Here is a 20,000-nt window from a genome sequence, read left to right as displayed (position 1 = left end):
CTCACCAAAACACATTAAAGATAATACAGAAAGACAGGAGTATTAGGAAGAGGAGGAGTAGCTTCTTACATGAGAAAAGATCTAGCAGCAGAAATATATACTATAAGAGAAATTTTTTATAACGATGGAAGCACTAGGGGTGCAGACCTGGGACACACAAAAACTAATGCTATAATAACTGACCACCTGACTAAACAAAAGCTCTATTCAGCAAATCTTAAAGCATTAATAGAAATCATATCAAAACTTCAAAGGTTCAAGGTGACTTCATCTCCCCTTTACCTACTGGGAAGCACAGAAAAAGTCAATTTGGTACAGAAAGTATTTGAAGAGGACTTTTAACTTAAACAAACTACCATAATTATGAGAAAATACCAATATTATAACATGACAGACCCTGAATAACATCACGGCCACTGACCATGAACACAGTCTTAACCAAATAACTTTCAATGAAAGAGACATCACTGAAACAATAAAAGACAATGTACTGATGGCCTGATGAAATTCCTTTTTTTTTTTTTTTTTTACTGAAAAAAACTATGTTAAAGCCACGGGTAAATCTACTGAAGAAATCCTTGGACATGGATGTTATCTCGAGGCTACTGAAGGAGGGAAATATCATTCATGTCTCTATAGATAGAAACAAAGGTCAGGCCAAAACCTACAGAAGAGTGAGATTACCATCTCATATAAGACTTAAAAAAAGAGAGAAAAAAAATTAAAATAATACAGGAATAGTAGGAGTATGGATACATAATTTTCTTATAAATCGTAAACCAGAAATAATGATTAATGAATCAAATGTCAGAGGTGGAATGCCATAAGGATCAGTTCTTGGACCCCTGTTGTAACTAACTGTGATTGGAGATACTGATAAAGGTATTCATTACTCCAGAGTAATATCTTTTGCTGTTCATACATAGGTACGTACACCATTAACATGCTGCCAGGAAAATGGTGAACTAATTTTTCATATTTTTTGTGAAATGTCTCTGCACATAGGTGGTTCTCTTAGTGCTTAGCCACAAAGGAGTCAATTAGTAGATCTTGTGACCTTACCTGATTTCATCTTTCCCTGAATTGGCAGGAAAAACATCGTATTTTGTTGATAGAAAAGATATAAAAAAAAAGTTGTAAAAGACTTAGGCCTTTTTGTGTGTAATGATACAAGCTTCAGTCACCTCACTGAGCAGACGGTCAGCAAAGGAAGAGTTAGGAGTGAATGGATGAGGAGGACTTTTCCAACAAGAGCGCCAGAAGATGGACACTACTAAATTCAAGATTGGAATATCTAAGGAAAGTATGGAATCCGTCTTACAAAAGATATAATATCAATGGGACAGATTAAACAAATTTTTACCTGAAGGTCAGACAAGTCTTACTTATAGGGAAAGACTAAACAAACTAAAGCTTTTCTATTCAGAAAGATACTTCCTTATTTATGAAATAAAAATGACCCTTGAAACCTTGGCATCAAAGTAAGGCATTCCCCCGACAAAGAACATGCCATCATTCTGGGATAAGTCCTCAAACATGTACTTAAAAGGAAAATCTGATCACTAGTTCAACTTGATACCACATGAACCACCAACAAGTAGAAAGATGAGGGTTGAACCAAGCTCCATCCCTCCTCAAGTTCAGGTGTTAGTAGCTGAAAGAAGATGGGTCACCCAGGATGCCCTCGCATGACCCACTCATGGGGCTCTTGCTTGAACTTACACCAAGTAACAATATAAAATATATTGCAAATAATCTATATATAAACATAAAGAAAGAAAAGGAATATGCTTGAATAGCCTCTATAGAGTTGAAAAGTTTTTGACACAGTTGAAAACCTGTAATAATGAAAATACTAAAATTATAAATAAGAGAACATTTACTAAAGCACACTGATGGTTTTCTAAAAGAAACTTTATAAAAATGGGGACCAAAACACAACAAAAACTAAAATATTAAGCAGGCTTCTGGAAGACTTACCATTAAGATCACTATCATGTAACTTAATGATAATAGGTGAAAACCTGTTACTAGAAAGAGATGTGTTTGAGTTTTATTAAACTTTAATCTCTTTCATGCATCAAATAATTTCATTCTCTGAGAGTTGAATCTTGAATACTTGAGTATTAAGTGTTCTGTTTCTTGTTCATTGTGGCACCAACTGCATGTTGGGACTCTCAATTTTTAATTTACATAAACATTGTTTTAGACTCATGTGTCTTGTTCTTATTCATGTTAAACATACATCTACTTTTCTGCTTTTAGATCTTGACCATGGAAGCACTCTGTTGTCTTCAATGTACTAATACCTTGTGTTTAAAATTCCTATCAACTGTTCTTCCAAGCATTTCCTGCTTATATATTTTCTTTCTTTTATTGGGTTATATATGTCTTTGATTATGGCTGCGGGATTTATTATTTCATGTTTGTTTTTGCCGCTTGATTTGGAACCTCATTACCTTTACTGCTTTTAATTTTTTGGGTCTGTGAATCACTATCAATTGCAAGGCTGAGTGGGCGTCTGTTCATCTGTTGATTTACATGTATTGTAGTCCTTGCTTTAATGCAAATAACTCTGCTTCTATAATACGTAGTTCTTTGGTAATTTTCAGCTTTTGCTTTGGAATACATATTGCTGCTGAAACCAAATTGGGTTCCTTAATTTTTCTTGACCATTTGTAAAGAAAAAAAAATGGTGTTCTCTATATGGTCTATTTACTGGCATTTGCAACTGACTTTACCATCTTTATATAAAGATTTTTTTTTAAGAGTTCCAACAATATAATGCGCCACGGTGGCACTGGGGCAACTTCAGGGTTATATTATCTATGTTGGGTTTGGTTGATCACACGCTTCTACTACTTTTAGTTTAAGTTAAATCTGATAATATATATATATATATATATATATATATATATATATATATATATATATTTTATAAATCTAATTTACTCTGTGAATTTGTGTTATTTTTTCTTACAGTGTTCTCTGTTTTATTATCACAATTTGTGTTATTGGTGTGTTTTCTAGTTTAATAGTATTCTTGCTACTTGTGAATAGTTTTTCTTTTTCTAATTACTTTTTTTTCTAAGAAGCTTGAAGCAATATTATTTGGGTAGATAGATCTAAAACATCCTCTTGTTATTCTCAAAGTAAAATTTTTAACTATTTCTATTTCTTCTAATCAGTATTTTAGCTGGTCCATACAAAGATAATCCACATTCTATTTGTGGGTTGATATATATTCTAAAACAAAAGCTTGTCTCTATTTGCTCCCCATTGTACCTATTCTTTTTAATTCTCTGATCTTTACATTTTCAACATATTCTCTTTCAGTCCAGTATTAGTCATATTTCAATATTTTTTACTATTTTCTCTGGAGCAAATTAAAAAAATTCAGAGTATTTCATCTGGACTAAGTTGTATTCCTTCTTGTATTTCTTATTGACGATATTAAATCAGTGTCTATTCCTTTCATTTTGCTATTGTCTCTCTCTTCGTCTATCAGTATTTGTGGGTGATATTTATTTTCTGTCTTTTGGAATTCATTTTTGAATAATTTTAGTTTCTCTATTAGAGGACTTTTTTTTTTTATTATAATTTCCATTTCTTTTTAGGGCATTTTAGGATTTAAACTTTTCCGAAGGTTTGCTATTCCCACTTTCTAATATTTGTTGTTTGCAACAACATTGTTTAGTTTTCCACACTAAATTTTTTCTTCCATTTGTTAAATGCTTTCTTTCTTGGTTTTATTAGATCATTGCATCTTTTGTTGATTCATTGTTCATTATCATTTTCTATTTAGAACCATCTTAATCCTGTATTTTTCCATAGACATTATATTGCTTAAAAAATTTGTTTCCTGCAGCTCTCAGTTCTTCCTGATTTTTATTTTTCCATTCTTCTGTATATACCTATTTATTCTCTTTAGACTGGGTGACTTTCGTAAGGCTACAACCTTTTATGATTACTGGAGGCAGTCACTTCCCAGGTCTGGGGTCATTTCTACTTCAAAATCACTTAGAAAGGGTGGTGCTACAACCAGGTTTCTTTTGCACTTTTGAGGTCATTCCTCTCCTTTGCCATGGTGGTGTTCGTAAGATTATGTTATTTTGACTAATATATCTAAATATACTCTTGCCTGTTTTGTTTGCTAATTTTCTCTAATTTTTGGTACTATTTATAAATATCATTTACTTATTATTCATATTATATCTAGTTATTTTATTTATTTCTTTGTTAAAAATGTTCTGCTTGGTTGGAAGCTTTTGTGTGTTTGTGGATTCCTAGAATGGCTAATGGTTAAAACAATAATTATGCTAGACATCAAAGGTCACACAGCATTATGTTAAAATATGTTAGTTGTCAAAGGTTGTAGTGCAGTAAGGTAGTGAAAAGGGTAAAGAGCAAATGGAGTACTGTGGAATTTGTAAAAGGGGAAGAGGCTAAGGGTATAGGGCGAGTAGATCAAATGTGTGTCTGAGGAAGGAAGAGAAACATGGCATGAGTAAAACTGCAATAGAGCCATTATGAAACAATCAGTGGGTAATATGGGTAGAAATAGGCAGTTGGAAAAATAGAAGAAGAATCCAGAGAATGAGATAAGGGAACAGGGGAAGCTGGAGAAGTATCAGGAAGAACATCAGGGGGGGAGGGATATGGTGACATTGTTGAGACATCAGAGGGTCACGTGAGCATCTAGGTGGGAATTAAGGACAGGGGAAGGAAGAGGGAATGGTGGTGCACATGGAGGAGAGGAGGGAGTGTTTCGGGGGAGAGTGGGAGGAAGAAGGGTCGGGGGAACTTGAGGAGGAGGAGGAAGGATATCGGCAAGCACTTTGAATGTAGAGCTAATAGGAATGGAGGGATTGGAGTGTGAACAAAGGAGAGGAGTTTTCTCTTGGGTCACGTTTAGGGAGTTTTGGACATCTTCAAGAGTTTCTGGAGAGGAGTTTGGTGGGGAGGTAAGATAAATAAAGGTTCTTGTGAGGAGTAGAGGGAATAGATGTCTGAAGAGCAGAGGAAACAGTGGGTGTAGGGCAGGATGTGGTAGGAGAGGATGGATGGAATGTTTAGATTATCTAGTGCGATAGTTAAAGTGAGGAGGGGTAGGCATCAGGAAACTGGAAGTGACTGGAGTATCTGGACTTAGACTCTTTCTGTCTCTCAAATCATAATCCCATGGCCATATCTTGGGCATCTATAACATTTTGCTATTGGGAAAATAAATTGTTTACGAGAGTAGGCAGCACGCCTTATTGCTACTTTTTCTGTTATATATTTTATTTCATATCCTTGATTCCAATAGGGCTTAGCTGTTTTAATGTTATTTGATATGAACATCCAATGTACTACAAGCAATCAACCATTAGTAAATAATGGTTGATTGCTTGTAGTACATTTTCTTGTTTCCCAGCTTCTTAATTCTGTTTAAAGATCTTTCATTGTTAATGTCTTTAACCTCAAATCTAACAGCTTTTCTTCTACCTTGAAGGGATAACTTTGAAATTCTGATTTACTGATTGATTCTGTTAACTTTATGTTGTTGATATTGGGTGTTTTCATGCCACAAGCTAATTTAATGGTATTACTTTCAATTATGCTTGCCTGTTTACCACTGGGCCCTCGGTTGCAGTCCGGCAGGTGGCGGTCACACCTTCCTCTTAGCCTTCCTCCTCCTCCTTCTTTCTTTTTTTATAGGGTCTTAGACTTCTTTCAGAGTGGAATCTTAGGCATTATAAAGTCAGGTGTTTAATCGTTTCTTCTGGATGTTGGCACCATCTGCAGTTCGGGTCTGTTTCTAAATTCAGTCTGTGTAGGGTTTTTCAGTCTTGTATGTTTTCAGTATTCTTGTAAGGCATACGTCTAATCTTCTCTTTTCTGATCTAGCCCATGGCTGTGGGGTCATATCTTTGAGGTAATAGGTTTTTGTGATATAGTTTTTTTGTAACTGTTCTTCCCAGTGTTTTCTTTTTTCTTTTGTGTCTTTCATTATGTTGTTAGTGTCTTGGGTAATGCTTATGGAATGTTCAAATTCATGAGATTTCTTAGCGCAAGATCTACAATTTAATTTCCAGTTATGCTTCTATGCCCTGGGATCCATTGTATTGTGATATTTTGGCTTGGTTTTGTTAAGGTTAAATTTATTTTTGTGTTTCATATGTAATTGGTTTCAAATTTTTGGGTTTGTGATTTTATAGTATTAAGACTGCCTAGAGTGAATCTGTAAAGATTATCGTATTTGTTAGTTTGTTAACTTTCATATAGTTCAACCCTTGTTCTATTGCATATAATTCTGCTTCTATGTTGTTAACTGTAAATGTAAACTGTTGTGAGTTTGTTTTGTTCGATATAGATTGCTGCTGGTGTTGATTGGGTTTATTTTTATGCATCTGAGAATATCTTTTGATGGTTTTCATATTTTGTTTCTTAACATTTGAAATTGCATTTTAGTTATTTCATGAGGTAGGTCTTTTGTGAAGTTGCCCACGAAATTTGTTATCAAGTTATGGGAAAGATCATACCATGGTGGATCTGGATATGTGTGTGTGTGTGTGTGTGTGTGTGTGTGTGTGTGTGTGTGTGTGTGTGTGTGTGTGTGTGTGTGTGTGTTTATACACACACATATATATATATATATATATATATATATATATATAGGTATGTATATATATACATATATAGATAGATAGATAGACAGATAGATAGACGGATAGATAATTGGTATTGTATACATGTATATATACATACATACACATACATATATATATATATATATATATATATATATATATATATATATATATGTATATGCACATGTGTATGTGTGTGTATATATGTATGTGTATATGTATATATATATATATATATATATATATATATATATATATATATTTATATATATATATATATATATGTATATGCACATGTGTATGTGTGTGTATATATGTATATATATATGTATATATATATATATATATATATATATATATATATATATATATACATATATATATATACACATATATATATATATATATATATATATATATATATATATATATATATATAAACACATACATATATACACACACACATACACATGTGGATATACATACATACATATATATATATATATATATATATATATATATATATATATATATATATATATATTTATATATATATATAGATATATACATATGTATGTATATATTCATATATACAATACCAATTATCTATCCATCTTTCAATCTGTCTGTCTATCTATCTATCTATCTATCTATCTATAAATATATATGTATAAACACACACACACACACACACAGATATTTATGTGTGTACACATATTTATTATATATAAATTCACTTTTTTTCAAGCTTCAAGAGCTTTATGCATCTAGGAACTTTTATCTCTGCTGTAACTGTATTCTCTGACGTTTTTTTATTATTAGTTCTTTAACTGGAATGTTTTTTATTTTTTCCAATGATTTTACTAGCTGCATACAAGCTAATTAATTTGTTCTTTCAGGTATTAAAGGTTTGTCAGTTTGAGCTTGGAGTGATATTGCTGTTTTTGCTGTTCCAAATATTGCCAGACCATATTCTATTTTAGTTTTTTCACAGATATTATAAAATTTTATTAGGAATTCTCTGATAAAATAAACGATGAGATCTATGTGTTTTTTTCATTTTAGTTTTGGTGAATCGAATCTTAATCCCAGGATACCTTGCCTATCTGTGAATTCTAGGTCTACGTTTTCTATTTTGATCTTTGGTAACTGCACTCTCCTTTTCTTTGTGAAATATAACAGCTTACTTTTGGTTAAACTGATCTTTAGCTCCCAGGTGTCTGTCCATTCTTTTTTTTTTAACCTCTTGCTATATTACTTATTACTTTGTTTAGGTGTTTGCATGTTGTTATTATTGTTATATCATCTGCAGTATTATTATTATCATGGTGTTGAAAGGTGTTGGACTCAATGGTGATCCTTGTGGAACACCACTCGATGTGGTTCCTTTAACAGAATTTTGGTTTCCAAGTTTTATTTGAAACATTCTCTCTTTAAAAGAATTAGTACCCATTTCAGTGAGTTTCCTTTTATTCCAAGGTGAGCCATTTTTATTATTAGTGCATCATGATTTACTGTGTTGAATGCTTTTTCTAGGTCTATGCAAGCCACTTGAGCATAAGTTTTTCTTTAATTACATTAATTACTTTCTATCATTTTAATGCATCCACTGTCGTACAATTTGGTCTAAATCATGTGATGTCTTGTTTAGTTCATTATTTGTTTTTAGCCACCAATTTTATCTCTTATTTACTGTTTTTCAAATAATTTCACAAGACAATATATTTGGCCAATCAATCTGATTCTGTTGGATTTTTTTCCTGTTTTTTTAATGGGATTTGTATCTGCTTTTTTTAGAATCTTGGGGCTATTCTCCTCTGATCCAAGAAAAATTTGTTTTATTATTTCTAAGATTTTAGGGAAAGAATTTTTGTAAATTTGTATGGAATTTCATCAGATCCTTTACTATTTTTTGCATTTGTTATAGCTAAAATTAATTCTCATTTTGTGATCTTATAATTTATTTCTAAATTACTGGGGTTGTTTAGCCGTTCTCCCCTTTCGTTAACATCAATTCAACATCCATCTGCTAACCTTAATTATTTATTTTTGTTTATTATTTTTTAGTATTCTCTTTTATGTATTTCTAGTTTTTTTTTCTGTTTCAATGACTGGTTGGTCATTGTCAGTTGCAGGGAAATTAATTTTTCTTTCCTGTTAGCTTTTTAATAAAATTCCAAATTTTTTGCTTGGGTGTTGAAATCTATTGAACTGCTGATTTTTCCCCCACGATTCTCTTTTTAGTTTCTCTATCCTTGTTCTAGCTTCTGCTAATAGTTTTCTATATTTTTCTAGATTATCATGGGCCTTTTTTTCTATTTATCGTAAGCTTTATTTTTTTTTAATTTCTTTGCATTTTTCATTCCACCATGGTTTACAGGATTTTAATTTTTTATTGTATTCTTCAAATTAGAATTTTCTTTTCCTTTTTTTTTTTTTTTTTTTTTTTTTTTTTTTTTTTTTTTTTTTTTTTTTTTTTTTTTTTTTTTTTTCAATTCATCTAATCTATTTATATTTTTAGTATATGTATCTATTTCTTTTTTATATTTCTGGTAAGTGTTCACTTCCTGTCTTTGGTCCTGCATCAGTTTCTGAGTGGCTTGGAGTCCAGGAAGATAGAATTAGGTCTAGTGCTGATACCTTTGCATTTCTAGGTTTATTCTGCTGATTTGGCTGGGAGTTCATAACATTATATGGTTTTCTGCTCTTACTTTAAATAAAGTGTATAAAATTCATTGTCATTCTGGCTTAAGTTATTGCATGGCTTAGAAGCCAGTAAAATGTTCATCCAATTATTCTTTATAACTAGTCTTTATTCCCATGGCTTAAATTTTGTCTTTTAATGTCTTAAATTTATTTGTTTATACTGTATATTATATTTTATACAAATAGCCAGACCTTCTCCTATTTGTTCTGGTCTGTCAAATCTTATAATCTAATAATTTCTAAAATTAAAATTGTCATTATTCTTCAGCCAGGTTTCGCCTAAAGTGAGTGCATCTGTTTTTTCTTTGTTTAACAGGTGGTTTAGATCTATACTTTTATTAAGAATTTATCTTGCATTCCATTAAATAATCTTATTCATAGAGTACTTTCATGCTTTTTTTAAAAATTTAAATAAATTCTTTTATTGCTATTACTTCTATAGTTGTTTAATTCTGAATATAATATTTGTTATTGTTACTTTATTCTTTATCATTTCTGTCCGTGAGATGTCTTCTTTTTTTCATTTTGTATTTCTTTCTGTATTTCTCTGTTTTTTAATGGAGTAGGAAGTTTGGGGAATCTTCATCATTTATTTGTTTGCGGTTGTCTTTTCTGATGACATTCTGGGCAGGTTCTTCCTTTTTTGGTGTGATGAATAATTGTAACTGATTATTTGATTTTGGCATCTTGCCTTTTGTTGGGTTTTCTGCCCTGCTGATAGGCTGTGGGGTTGGCTTGTGGCTTGGGATAAGCCGGAGTTGTGTTGGTTTCTGTTTGTTGAGTGTGTGAGGGTGTCTTTGTATTTTCATTGTTTGTGGGTATTTTTATGTTGTGGTTTAGTGATGGGGTTTGTGTGTGGTTTATGTTAGAGTTGCTGTTTTGTTTGGGGAGGGTTTCTTAATGCCTATGTTATTGGCCATTACGTTCTGGGTGTTTCTTTGTTGTGCCATTTGGTGTATTTTACATGCATTTGTGTTTGGTGGATGGTTCTCAGGGACAGTAAAAGCAGTAGGGATTTGTATAATGTTTGTAATCATGGTTAAACTGACTACACTTGCTAAATCTAGTTTTGTTCTTGCATGTTATGATTCTATGACCATAGCTAAGACATCTGTAACATTCTGGTATTGGGAAGGTATACTGTTGTACTTTATACGATGGATGTCCAATGGCAACTCTTTCTGGAAATGGAAAAGTCCCTTTAAATGTTATTCTGACTTCAAATCTTACTCCCTTTCCCTTCCAAGTACTCTTTGTGTCCTCTACTATGTACTTTTGGAATGTTAATTTGTTTACTGCATCAGTTAACTTCATTGGGTTTTTAAAGTTTGGAGTTTCGATTCTCCTCCTAGATTAATTAGTACTACATTGTTCTTTTGTCTCCCTGCCGTGTGGTCCGTCGAGGGTGGTTGAAATTCTCCCAAGTCTCTGCCGCCTTCGCGATCCGGCCAATTTGGGATCGGGGTTTCCTTGTCACCTTCTCTGGGTCTACTGAGTCATAGTCCATTTCTTTTGGGATTCCAGGGTTTTCTCCTAGTTCTGGGCTGAAATGTGCGTCCATTCAATGTTCTTATACTTCACTATACTCGAGTTCCAGATTTATTTGTTCACTCTGTGGCGGTTTAAGGGAAAGCCTTGATTTGGGAATCACAAACCATGTCACTTACAGTTACAGTTCCAGGCTCCTTGGTCTGGATGAAACGCAGCGTCCATCAATTATTCTTGTGTCCGCTGCACGTGAAATTTCTAGTTCCTTACCTTTAATGCCCATCGTATATCTTGTTTCCCGCACTCGAGACGCCTTCTCTGCCGTCGCCTCCCGAAGAGGGGATTCCCCCCCCCCCCCCCCCCCCCCACGACCCGAAGTAAACAAACGCACGTGGCTCGCGGCGCACGACCGCTCTGGGTCACCTGGGTTTTCTTGGCGTGTGATAGTCTCGTAAAAAGGAAAGGTCTGCAGAACCAAGGTCAGCTCATTCCGATTCGCAAAGTGTTCCAACTAGCAGAGGTTCCTTCAGCTTTGGGGTTCGGGTCTGGACGTGCAGCCAACATGCCTCATTGACGCCTGACCCCCGGCGGCGACAACGTCTACCCTTTGCACGCAGTCCAGGCGCGTGATCTGGGGCGGCCAGATCTATGCTGCTTGTTTTTTGAAGCAGGATGTGCCTGCATTATATGAATATATTGGGATATATGAATGTCTGTCTGTATGTGTGTGTGTGCGTGTCTGGACATGCACACACACACACACACACACACACACACACACACACACACACACACACACACACACACACACACACACACACACACACACACACACACACACACACACACACACACACACACACACATATATATATATATATATATATATATATATATATATATATATATATAAAGAGACGCCTTAGATAGAGAGTAAGAGGACTTTGATCGCTCCTGAACCTAAGAAATCACCTTGTCTGGTTGGTTAAAATACGATCTCTCATTCTAACTGCGAGCCTCTTAATAAAGATAAACAGAATGTCGATTCCTTATCCAAACATTCTCCTTCCATCGAAATAACATTTTGCCATCGTAAACTAAAGTATAAGTGCGGTGCGTCTTTTCTCCTTCCTTTCTCTCATTCTATCGTATCCTCTCCTTTAAACCGTGCTGAGCGGTACATCTTGCCTGCCAGCGCTCTATGAGCGGACGAGTAACTAGGTTGGGGCTCTGATCACCCAGGGTGTGAAGAAATACCCCCTTATGTTTTCTTACTTGATCATCACCGGTTAATGTCTGTCTTCAATCAGCGGGCTTCAATCATGAGGGCTCTAGGTATCCGTGCTGTTACAGCAAAGGCAGAAGAGTAGTTTCGCTACCAACGAATTGCAGCCGTAGTTGTGTGCCCAATGCTTCTGAATTCTGCCACCTCCTTACAGTGGGGAGGCACACCCACGCATTTCTAGTCTTCCTTTCTTTATCATATTTTCTCTCTTACTTTCTGCCTATCTTAATGTAAGCAGGCCTTCAGTGGTCAGGGGGTGCTAGGAGTCTGTTTTTTTTTTTTTTTTTTTTTTTTTTTTTTGATAAGTGAGTTCTTTCTCAAACTTGTGGTCTTGTTTTGAGGTGGAATTATTATTTTGTTGTTGGGTGATGTTGAGCTTATTCCTGACCCTAACAGTCCAAAGTACTTTGAATAAACTTGCAGTTACTACACCAACCGTTTTTCTCAAAATGTATCGAAAAGAATATACCCGTCTCCTCTCTGTATTTTCCAGAATGAATAATAGACAAATCCAGATAAGCAAAGAATATTGTGTAGATATTGTGTAGAATTACCAGTCACTGGTTGGCAAACTATGAAATTTGCTTCTTCCATTCCGAACCCAAATATGTGACCTAAGATTTTATTTGAATATTCCGTAGAGATATCTACTACTTATCGAAAAAGACGAAGAGAATTGATAAGTCGTGTACTTTCTTGTTTATTCATTGTCACAACTGCGAAATTGCTCTGGACCGTCGGCGGTGTTTACCTCACTCTTCTTCTTCTTTATGGTTTGCGAAGTTCTAGCTTCGCCCGGGCCTTCTAAATATGTCCCGGCCTGTGTCAGCTTTTTACGGTTGTCTCATTGAGTTGTCTGACACTCGGTGCTTACCGTGGCGGCGGGATTGTCAGCAGGTGCTCCTGCCGCCATGGTGTAAGCATTTCGCATAGCCTCTTTACCAGCACGGCGGCTGTTGTGGGCGGTCCCTGTCTCAGGAATTGTGAATGGTCACAATTTTCTAGTAGTAGTGGACTAGTGTGGCGTTCGGCTCGCCGCAGTGCTTGCAGCACCTTTCATCGCGTTCGATTGTTGGGATAATCTGCCATGCACAGTGGTAACCTAGGCGCATTCTGTGAAGAATGACTTCGGTACCTCTGTTGCTTACTTCAGAGAGTGCCAGTGGTCCATAGCCTGTGGCGTCTGAGTACCAGCTGGCCGAGGGGGAGGTTCTCGTTTCCTCTCTGTGGAGCTGCCGTAGGAAGGTACGACCGACCAAGGCACACTTCTCCATAAGTAATTTTCGGCTCGGTTTTATCGTCATGGGATTTGGGGTCATGCCCCTGCCAGCGACGGCTAGTCTGTCAGCAAGCTCGTTCCCTCTGATGCCGATGTGGCTTGGGACCCAGTTGATGAGCAATAATTCTCTGTGCCATTGTGAGAATCGTGGTCAGTAGGTAGATGTCTGTGGGTGAGTTGTGCTGAAGACAGTCAATGGCTGCCCTGGAGTCTGTATGACCACGTGTCCTTCCCTTAGGGACGCGTGGCCTAGGGCTCCCATGATTGCAACTGCCTCTGCCTGTAGCGAGGAGGCGTTGTCTGTTACCCTCATGGATCGCGTGGCGTCCCTTGCTGCAAAGCTGGCGCCTGCAGTGTGGCTCAAGGGATCGACCGATCCATCCGTGTAGTATGTTCTACTACCCGGAGGAGTGATGGCTGCAATGACCCTGTGGGCTTCTGCCTTTAGGCTAGGCATGGGGTATAGGCTCTTTTTCATTGACAGGCTCATTATGTTGAACTCTATCAGGCTCAGTGCCCACGGCGGGGCTTCGGCAAAGTCGGGGTGGGGGGAGTCCATGCCCTTAGCAAGATGCTGTTCTTTGAGCTGATAGCGTATCAACACCCTGGCTGTGTGAGACAGCCAGTTGTTTGCAAAGAGCTCGTTGTCTTGTTTAAGGCGTCTGACTAATTTTTGTCTTAGGCTTGTGTTCCTGGGAGCCTGGATGACCTTTGACAGGCATTGTGTTGCCATTAGATCGATTCGTGAGTCCAGCGGGAGAAGGTTTGCCTCCATCAGGAGGTTGAGGTCCTTCGTACACCTCGGGGCACCCAGAATGATCCTGGCAGCTTCATTTTGGACTGTCTCTAATTTGTCTGTGTGCTTTTTCTTTGCGGCAATTAGAGCGACTGAGGCATAGTCCACAATGGGCCGGACAGCATGTACATAGAATGATCTTAGTACTTTGTGTCTGGCCCCTATGCGTCTCCCAGTCATTGCTCTCATGACAGACAGTCTTGCTTTGGTTCGGTCAACCAGGTACTGGACCTCCTTCTGGAAGGAGAGGGTCCGGCCTCTACTTACCCCAAGGTATAGGTAGTCCTGGACCTATTCTAATTCCACTCCCTGGATTTTCAGTCTTGTGCCTCGAACTCTCTGTCTCAGAGCCATGGCTTTGGATTTGGCTGCAGAGATCTTTAGTCCTGTCCTACAACACTCCTCTGACACGAGGTCCAGACAACGCTGGGCTTTATTCTGGCTGCGTGGTCTAGTGGAGGTGATAGCGAGATCGTCTGCATACGAGATGATCTTGCACCCCACTGGGAGGTTTATATTGAGGATGCAGGACATTAAAGTGTTAAATAGGGCTGGACTGAGAACCCCACCCTGTGGCGTTCCATTTTCGAGCGGCATGTGCTGCGATAGGTGACCCTGGAATTTGACATTGGCAGTCCTGTTCCTGAAGTAGTCACTTGTGAACCCGTGGAAGTGTTCATGTGGGGAACCCATTTTCCATTGGAGCCGGTTTAGTACCATCCTCTCAGCCGTCTTGGCCAGGCAGCTGAGCAGAGAGATAGGGCGGTACTTCCCCGGCTCCTTTGGTTTTGGGACAGGAACTATGGTAGCCCTCTTCCAACTCTGGGGTAGAGTGGAAGTTTCCCAGGACTTGTTGATGAGTTGCAAGAGTGCAAGCTCACCTGCTAGTCCTAGGTGGGAGATAATGGGGTACGAGATCCCATCAGAGCCCGTGGCTGTGTTGGAGCTGGATTTATAGGCTTTCCTAAGTTCCCTCAGAGAAAAGGTAACGTCTGAGTTATCGGGTTCGGCTGCCCTTTCTCTGATCTGAGCGTGTCTGTCTGGCTGTAGACGTTCTTGTCTTGCCCTCAGCTCGGCTGGCAGACTGTTGCTGCTCGTTCTCGCAGAGAACTCGTGCGCCAGTCTGTTAGCCTCTGCTTGGGAGTCGTGATGGGTGCACCTCGGGGCTGAGCGGCTGGTAGCTCGCTTGACCCGTTGCCACAGCTCTGAAAGGGTGGTTTGGTGGTCGAGGGACTCACACCATTCCAGCCACTTTTCCTGCCTGACTCTGTTGGCAGTTTCCTTGGCATCCGTGACAACCTCCCATAGGAGGGATAAGTTGTCAGGGGTTCTTTGCCTTCGGAATAGTTTTCGGCACATTTTCACCCTGTTGTCGACCTCCTTGATCTTGTCGTTGAAGTACCAGGCGTCTATATGACTCCTGGACCCAGGCCGAGTTTTGGGTATGGTCTGTGAGGCTGCTTCATGCTTCATTAATGGCGTTTAGCCGGCTAGCTTCGAGCACTTCCACATTTTCGCTTTGTGGGGGATCATTGCATCTCAGACAGAGGGCCAAGGCGTTTTGAAACGCCTGCCAGTTGACCTTGTCTGTTTTCCATCTTGGATTCGGTCTTAGGATTTCGGCTGGGCCAGCAACAGCATCCATGAGGGTAGTTATAGTGCCGTAATGGTCACTTGTGACGGTCTCATCGACACGCCAGCCAACCCTCCCCACCAGAGTCGCAGTGGCCAGGGTGAGGTCTAGGACCCCTCCTCTGACATGCATTGGCTCTTGGGTGTTGAGGAGAGCGATCTCAGGGAATGTCTCTAGCACGTCGGCTATGTGATAGCCGGCCGCATCCAGTGCCCGGCAGGGAGCCAGGATGGGGTGGTGTGCATTGAAGTCTCCCCCTATGATCACTCGGTCGTGTGCAGCAGAAGCACAGACCTGGCTGATGTCTAAGCTTCTACAGCCTGGCCGGCTGTACACGTACAGTTTGAGGGGCCCCCCGGCCAGGTGAACCTCGACGGCAAGGGATTCAACATCGTCTCCACAGTGCGATGCATCGGCTATTGCGGAGCAGGGGATTGTTGCTCTCACAAGGGTGATCAAGCCTCTCTTGCCAGGTGTTCGTGGCAGTGTGAAGACATGATACCCTGAGAAGTGAACAATGTCCACTGTTAAGGTCTCCTGGAGCATGACAATGTCAATGTTCCTTGATCGCACTACTGCTTGGAGAAAGGCGTTCTTTGCAGAGAAGCTATTGATGTTCCACTGTTGGATGCTTAGATGGTGTGTCATGATGTTACTCAGTGATAGTTACATCAGAGACATCGTCGGAGTCTGACAACTCCATTGCGAGGTCCTCGCTGGTTGAGGGCTCCTCGCCTGTTGTCAGGCTATCTTTGGGTCCACTGGGGGGTGAAGAGCCTTTGGTAGCTCTGACTTTGGTTGGTTTGGCTTTTCTCTCAGGCTTTTTCTTGGCTGGCCTTGCCTGGGCAAGGTCAGCGTGCTCTGGTTCTGGCTGCACAGATTCGGCCTGTTTTGGCTCTGCCTGTGAAGGCATGGCCTGGTTTGGAGTGGGGAGGGGAGTCTCGTCCTGGGGTGAGGGTGGGGCTGGCTTTGCTCTATCCAGCTTTCTTCCCCTCAGGGCTGCGACAGTCTGGGTCATTGCCGTCATGGCGACCGAAACTACCTTCTCAGCCTCCTCACTCGACCTCCCCAGGGCTGTTGCTACTGCTGAGACAACAGCAGTCAACAGGAGAGTCATATCGTCCTCGTCAAAGAGGAGATGATCATCTGTTGGGGAGGTTTTTGTGGTGCTCTTAGAACCTTTTTTCTTTAGGTTCTTTTTCTTTGGCATTGTCGGAAACTCCTTTTTGTTGGAGACATCCGGTGTCGGCTGGGGGGCGGCTTCCTTCCTGACAGAGTAAGTCAGGCTCTAGGCATGATGCTTCTTGGCACAGTTGAGAAATTTGGCTGTTGTGTCCCTCTTTTCCTCTTTGCCTTGAGACATACCTCTGTGTTGTGTGCCTTGCTACAGACACCACACCTCGCTTTTGAGCAACCTCTTGTCGCCTGGGGGCCGCCTCTTTCCTGACAGAGTAAGTCAGGCTCCAGGCATGATGCTTCTTGGCACAGTTGGGAAATATGGCTGTTGTATCCCTCTTTTCCTCTTTGCCTTGAGGCATACCTCTGTGTTGTGTGCCTTGCTACAGACACCACATTTAAGCTTGGCTGTACAGTTAGCCTAGTGGGGACTGTATTAATGGCACTTGAAACACGGAAGTGGTTCTGGCACATACGTTCGAAGGTTGAAGGTGCCCCAGTTACCCAGATCAAGGGTAGTGGTTGGGGCACCTTCCATGGTCACCAGGACTTGCCTGGTTGGAGTCTTCCCCTTCGACATTCGGGAAGCCTGCACGACCTGTGGGTGTGAAGCGATCAGCTCCACATCGTACGAGACTGAGAAGCCAAGTAGCACCATCTTGGTTCTCTTTTCCTCGGGACTTAGTGGGGAAAGACTCACTTTCCTCCCATCTGCTAGCTCCTTCGTTTCCCGGAGGAAATTCAGGGTAGCTTGAACTTTGGGCATTATGATCATGCCCTGATCTCGGGCGACCCGAATCGTTAATCGGATTTTCCGTTGCAACTCCAATGCCCTGACCAATTGGTAGGTATTGTCGAAGCCTTCGGGTTTAGCTGGCACTTTGAACTGGGCGAAGCGTTTAGGGGGTCCCGACTCTTCATCAGAGTCGGTCTCCGGCCTCGGACGCTTCGGCCCGCCCTTTCGGCTTTCGGGCTTGTTTGTGGAGGCAGCAGCTGATGCGGCTGGTTCAGCCTGCTCTCCCCTCTCAATCGGGGAGGCCGTCTGAGAACTCAGGGGCCTTCCCTGGCTTAGCTGTTGGCCTGGAGAGGCCAGCTCGTGAGTCAAGATGTTTGACTATTCGGTGGACAGACCCATTGGCTTCGGTCTTGTCCACCTTAGCAGCAGGGGGGACAGTGTCATCCTGTGCATGGGTCTTTCTTTTGCCACCAGAAGGCACATATGGCTTCATGGTGACTGCCGTGGTCTGGGCCTTGCGCGGTTCGTCAACATTTTAATCAGTCTGTGGGGGGGTGTTTGTTATTTTTTTCCATAAATTGGTAAGTGCTTCATCCTCTCACGCCCCCACTCACCACGGAGTCCAACAAGGGGAAGCTGAGTGTCAGAACCAGTGTCTAACTGCAACAGGAGTGATTAGAGGAAATACGCAGCCAATAGCCATTGTGACGGCGTTCACGGACCATTGTGAGTGCCAATGGCGGCATGACTGCTTGACCCTAGCCTCCCGGGGGAGACCAGCCGATTGACCGTGACCGGGCCGGGATCAGGCCGCCTGTCTTGCTGGAATAGAGGACCAAAGAGGCGTGTTGCTAGCCGCAGGGCGTACTCATTCACGGCATCACTCAACCTTCAGGACTCCCGTCTCCACAGCGCACAAGGCTGCCACGCACGACAAACGCGTGGGTAGGTGTAAACCCCTGGGGACAGACCAGAGGGGATGCCCTTCCACCTACAAGATATCATTGTTTGAAGCACTTTTGCTCAGCCCTCTGAAGCAGCCACCCAAAGGTTGCTTCACCGTAGTGAGGGAAGAGGAGTCTTGCACTTTTACCAGGCAGTTCCTTTCATCCCTCTGAAGCAACCACCCAAAGGTTGTTTCACCTCAGTGAGGAAGGAAAGGAACTGTGTCTTTTCAAAGTAGTTCCCCCTTCCCTCTGAAACAGCCACCCAAAGGCTGTTTCACCTCAGTGAGGGAAGGGAGGTTTTGCGTTCTTGTCAGGCACTTCCTTTCGTTCCCCTGAAACAACCACCCAAAGGTTGTTTCACCTCAGTGAGGAAGGAAAGGACCTGTGTCTTTTAAAAAAAAAAGGATTCCTCCTTCCCTCTGAGACAGCCACCCAAAGGCTGCTTCACCTCAGTGAGGGAAGGGAGGTCTTGCACTTTTGCCAGGCAGTTCCTTTCATCCCTCTGAAGCAACCACCCAAAGGTTGTTTCACCTCAGTGAGGAAGGAAAGGACCTGTGTCTTTTCAAAGTAGTTCCCTCTTTCTCCCTTCCTCCCTCGCCTCCCTCTCTCTCCCTCTCCCTCCCTCCCTTGCCCCCCCCCCCCCTCTCTCTCTCTCTCTCTCGCTCTCTCTCTCCCCCCCTCTCTCTCTCTCTCTCTCTCTCTCTCTCTCTCTCTCTCTCTCTCCTCTCTCTCTCTCTCTCTTTTCCCCCCCTCTCTCTCTCTCTCTCTCTCTCTTTCTCTTTCTCTCTCTCTCTCTTTCTCCCTTCCTTCCTCGCCCCCCTCTCTCTCCCTCTCCCTCCCTCCCTTACCCCCCCCCCCTCTCTCTCTCTCTCTCTGAATATGTTTTCAATTTCCCGTCGCCATATTTCTGGCCATGGCTTCTATGGCTTTACATAGACTGTTTGCAGCGTTTCCAAATTTCTTCTGCTCGGAATGTTTTTCCAGCCTTTTGCGTCCCGTCCTTGAAAGTCCGGCAGCGCCATGTGTGGATCGCATGCTTCCAGATTTTGTCTCCGATGATGCAGTCGAAGACTTCCGGGGATTATGCTCTCCGTGGAACAACGTTTCGGAAGCATCATTTTTGTGGGCGGGTGTTTTCCAATTAGCATCTGACGTGATAGAAAGTAAGACTATTGTTCCTTGTGTTTTCGTCTAGGGGTGGGTTCCTGCCCTGTCATCTGACTGCGGAAAATTCTCTGCATTTTCTTTTTTCCGTCCTTGTATTGCAGTGCTTCTTCCTCTTTTAGGAGTCCGTGAATGTTTCCCACTGTCAATGGCTCCTT

General features: G+C 40.8%; 1 long non-coding RNA gene across 1 annotated transcript in view; it reads right to left on the bottom strand.

Moving 5' to 3' along the window:
- The window catches only part of LOC125034281, a 16,826-nt gene extending 5,649 nt beyond the window's left edge, over positions 1-11,177 (bottom strand). The window contains exon 1 of the long non-coding RNA XR_007115654.1: positions 11,097-11,177. This is a non-coding gene — a long non-coding RNA (uncharacterized LOC125034281). The remainder of the gene's footprint in view (positions 1-11,096) is intronic.
- Between the last annotated feature and the right edge of the window lie 8,823 nt (positions 11,178-20,000).

Source organism: Penaeus chinensis, chromosome 17 (assembly GCF_019202785.1).
Source record: "Penaeus chinensis breed Huanghai No. 1 chromosome 17, ASM1920278v2, whole genome shotgun sequence".
Taxonomy (NCBI): Eukaryota; Metazoa; Arthropoda; class Malacostraca; order Decapoda; family Penaeidae; genus Penaeus; species Penaeus chinensis.
This window is presented reverse-complemented; position numbering and strand designations above follow the sequence as displayed.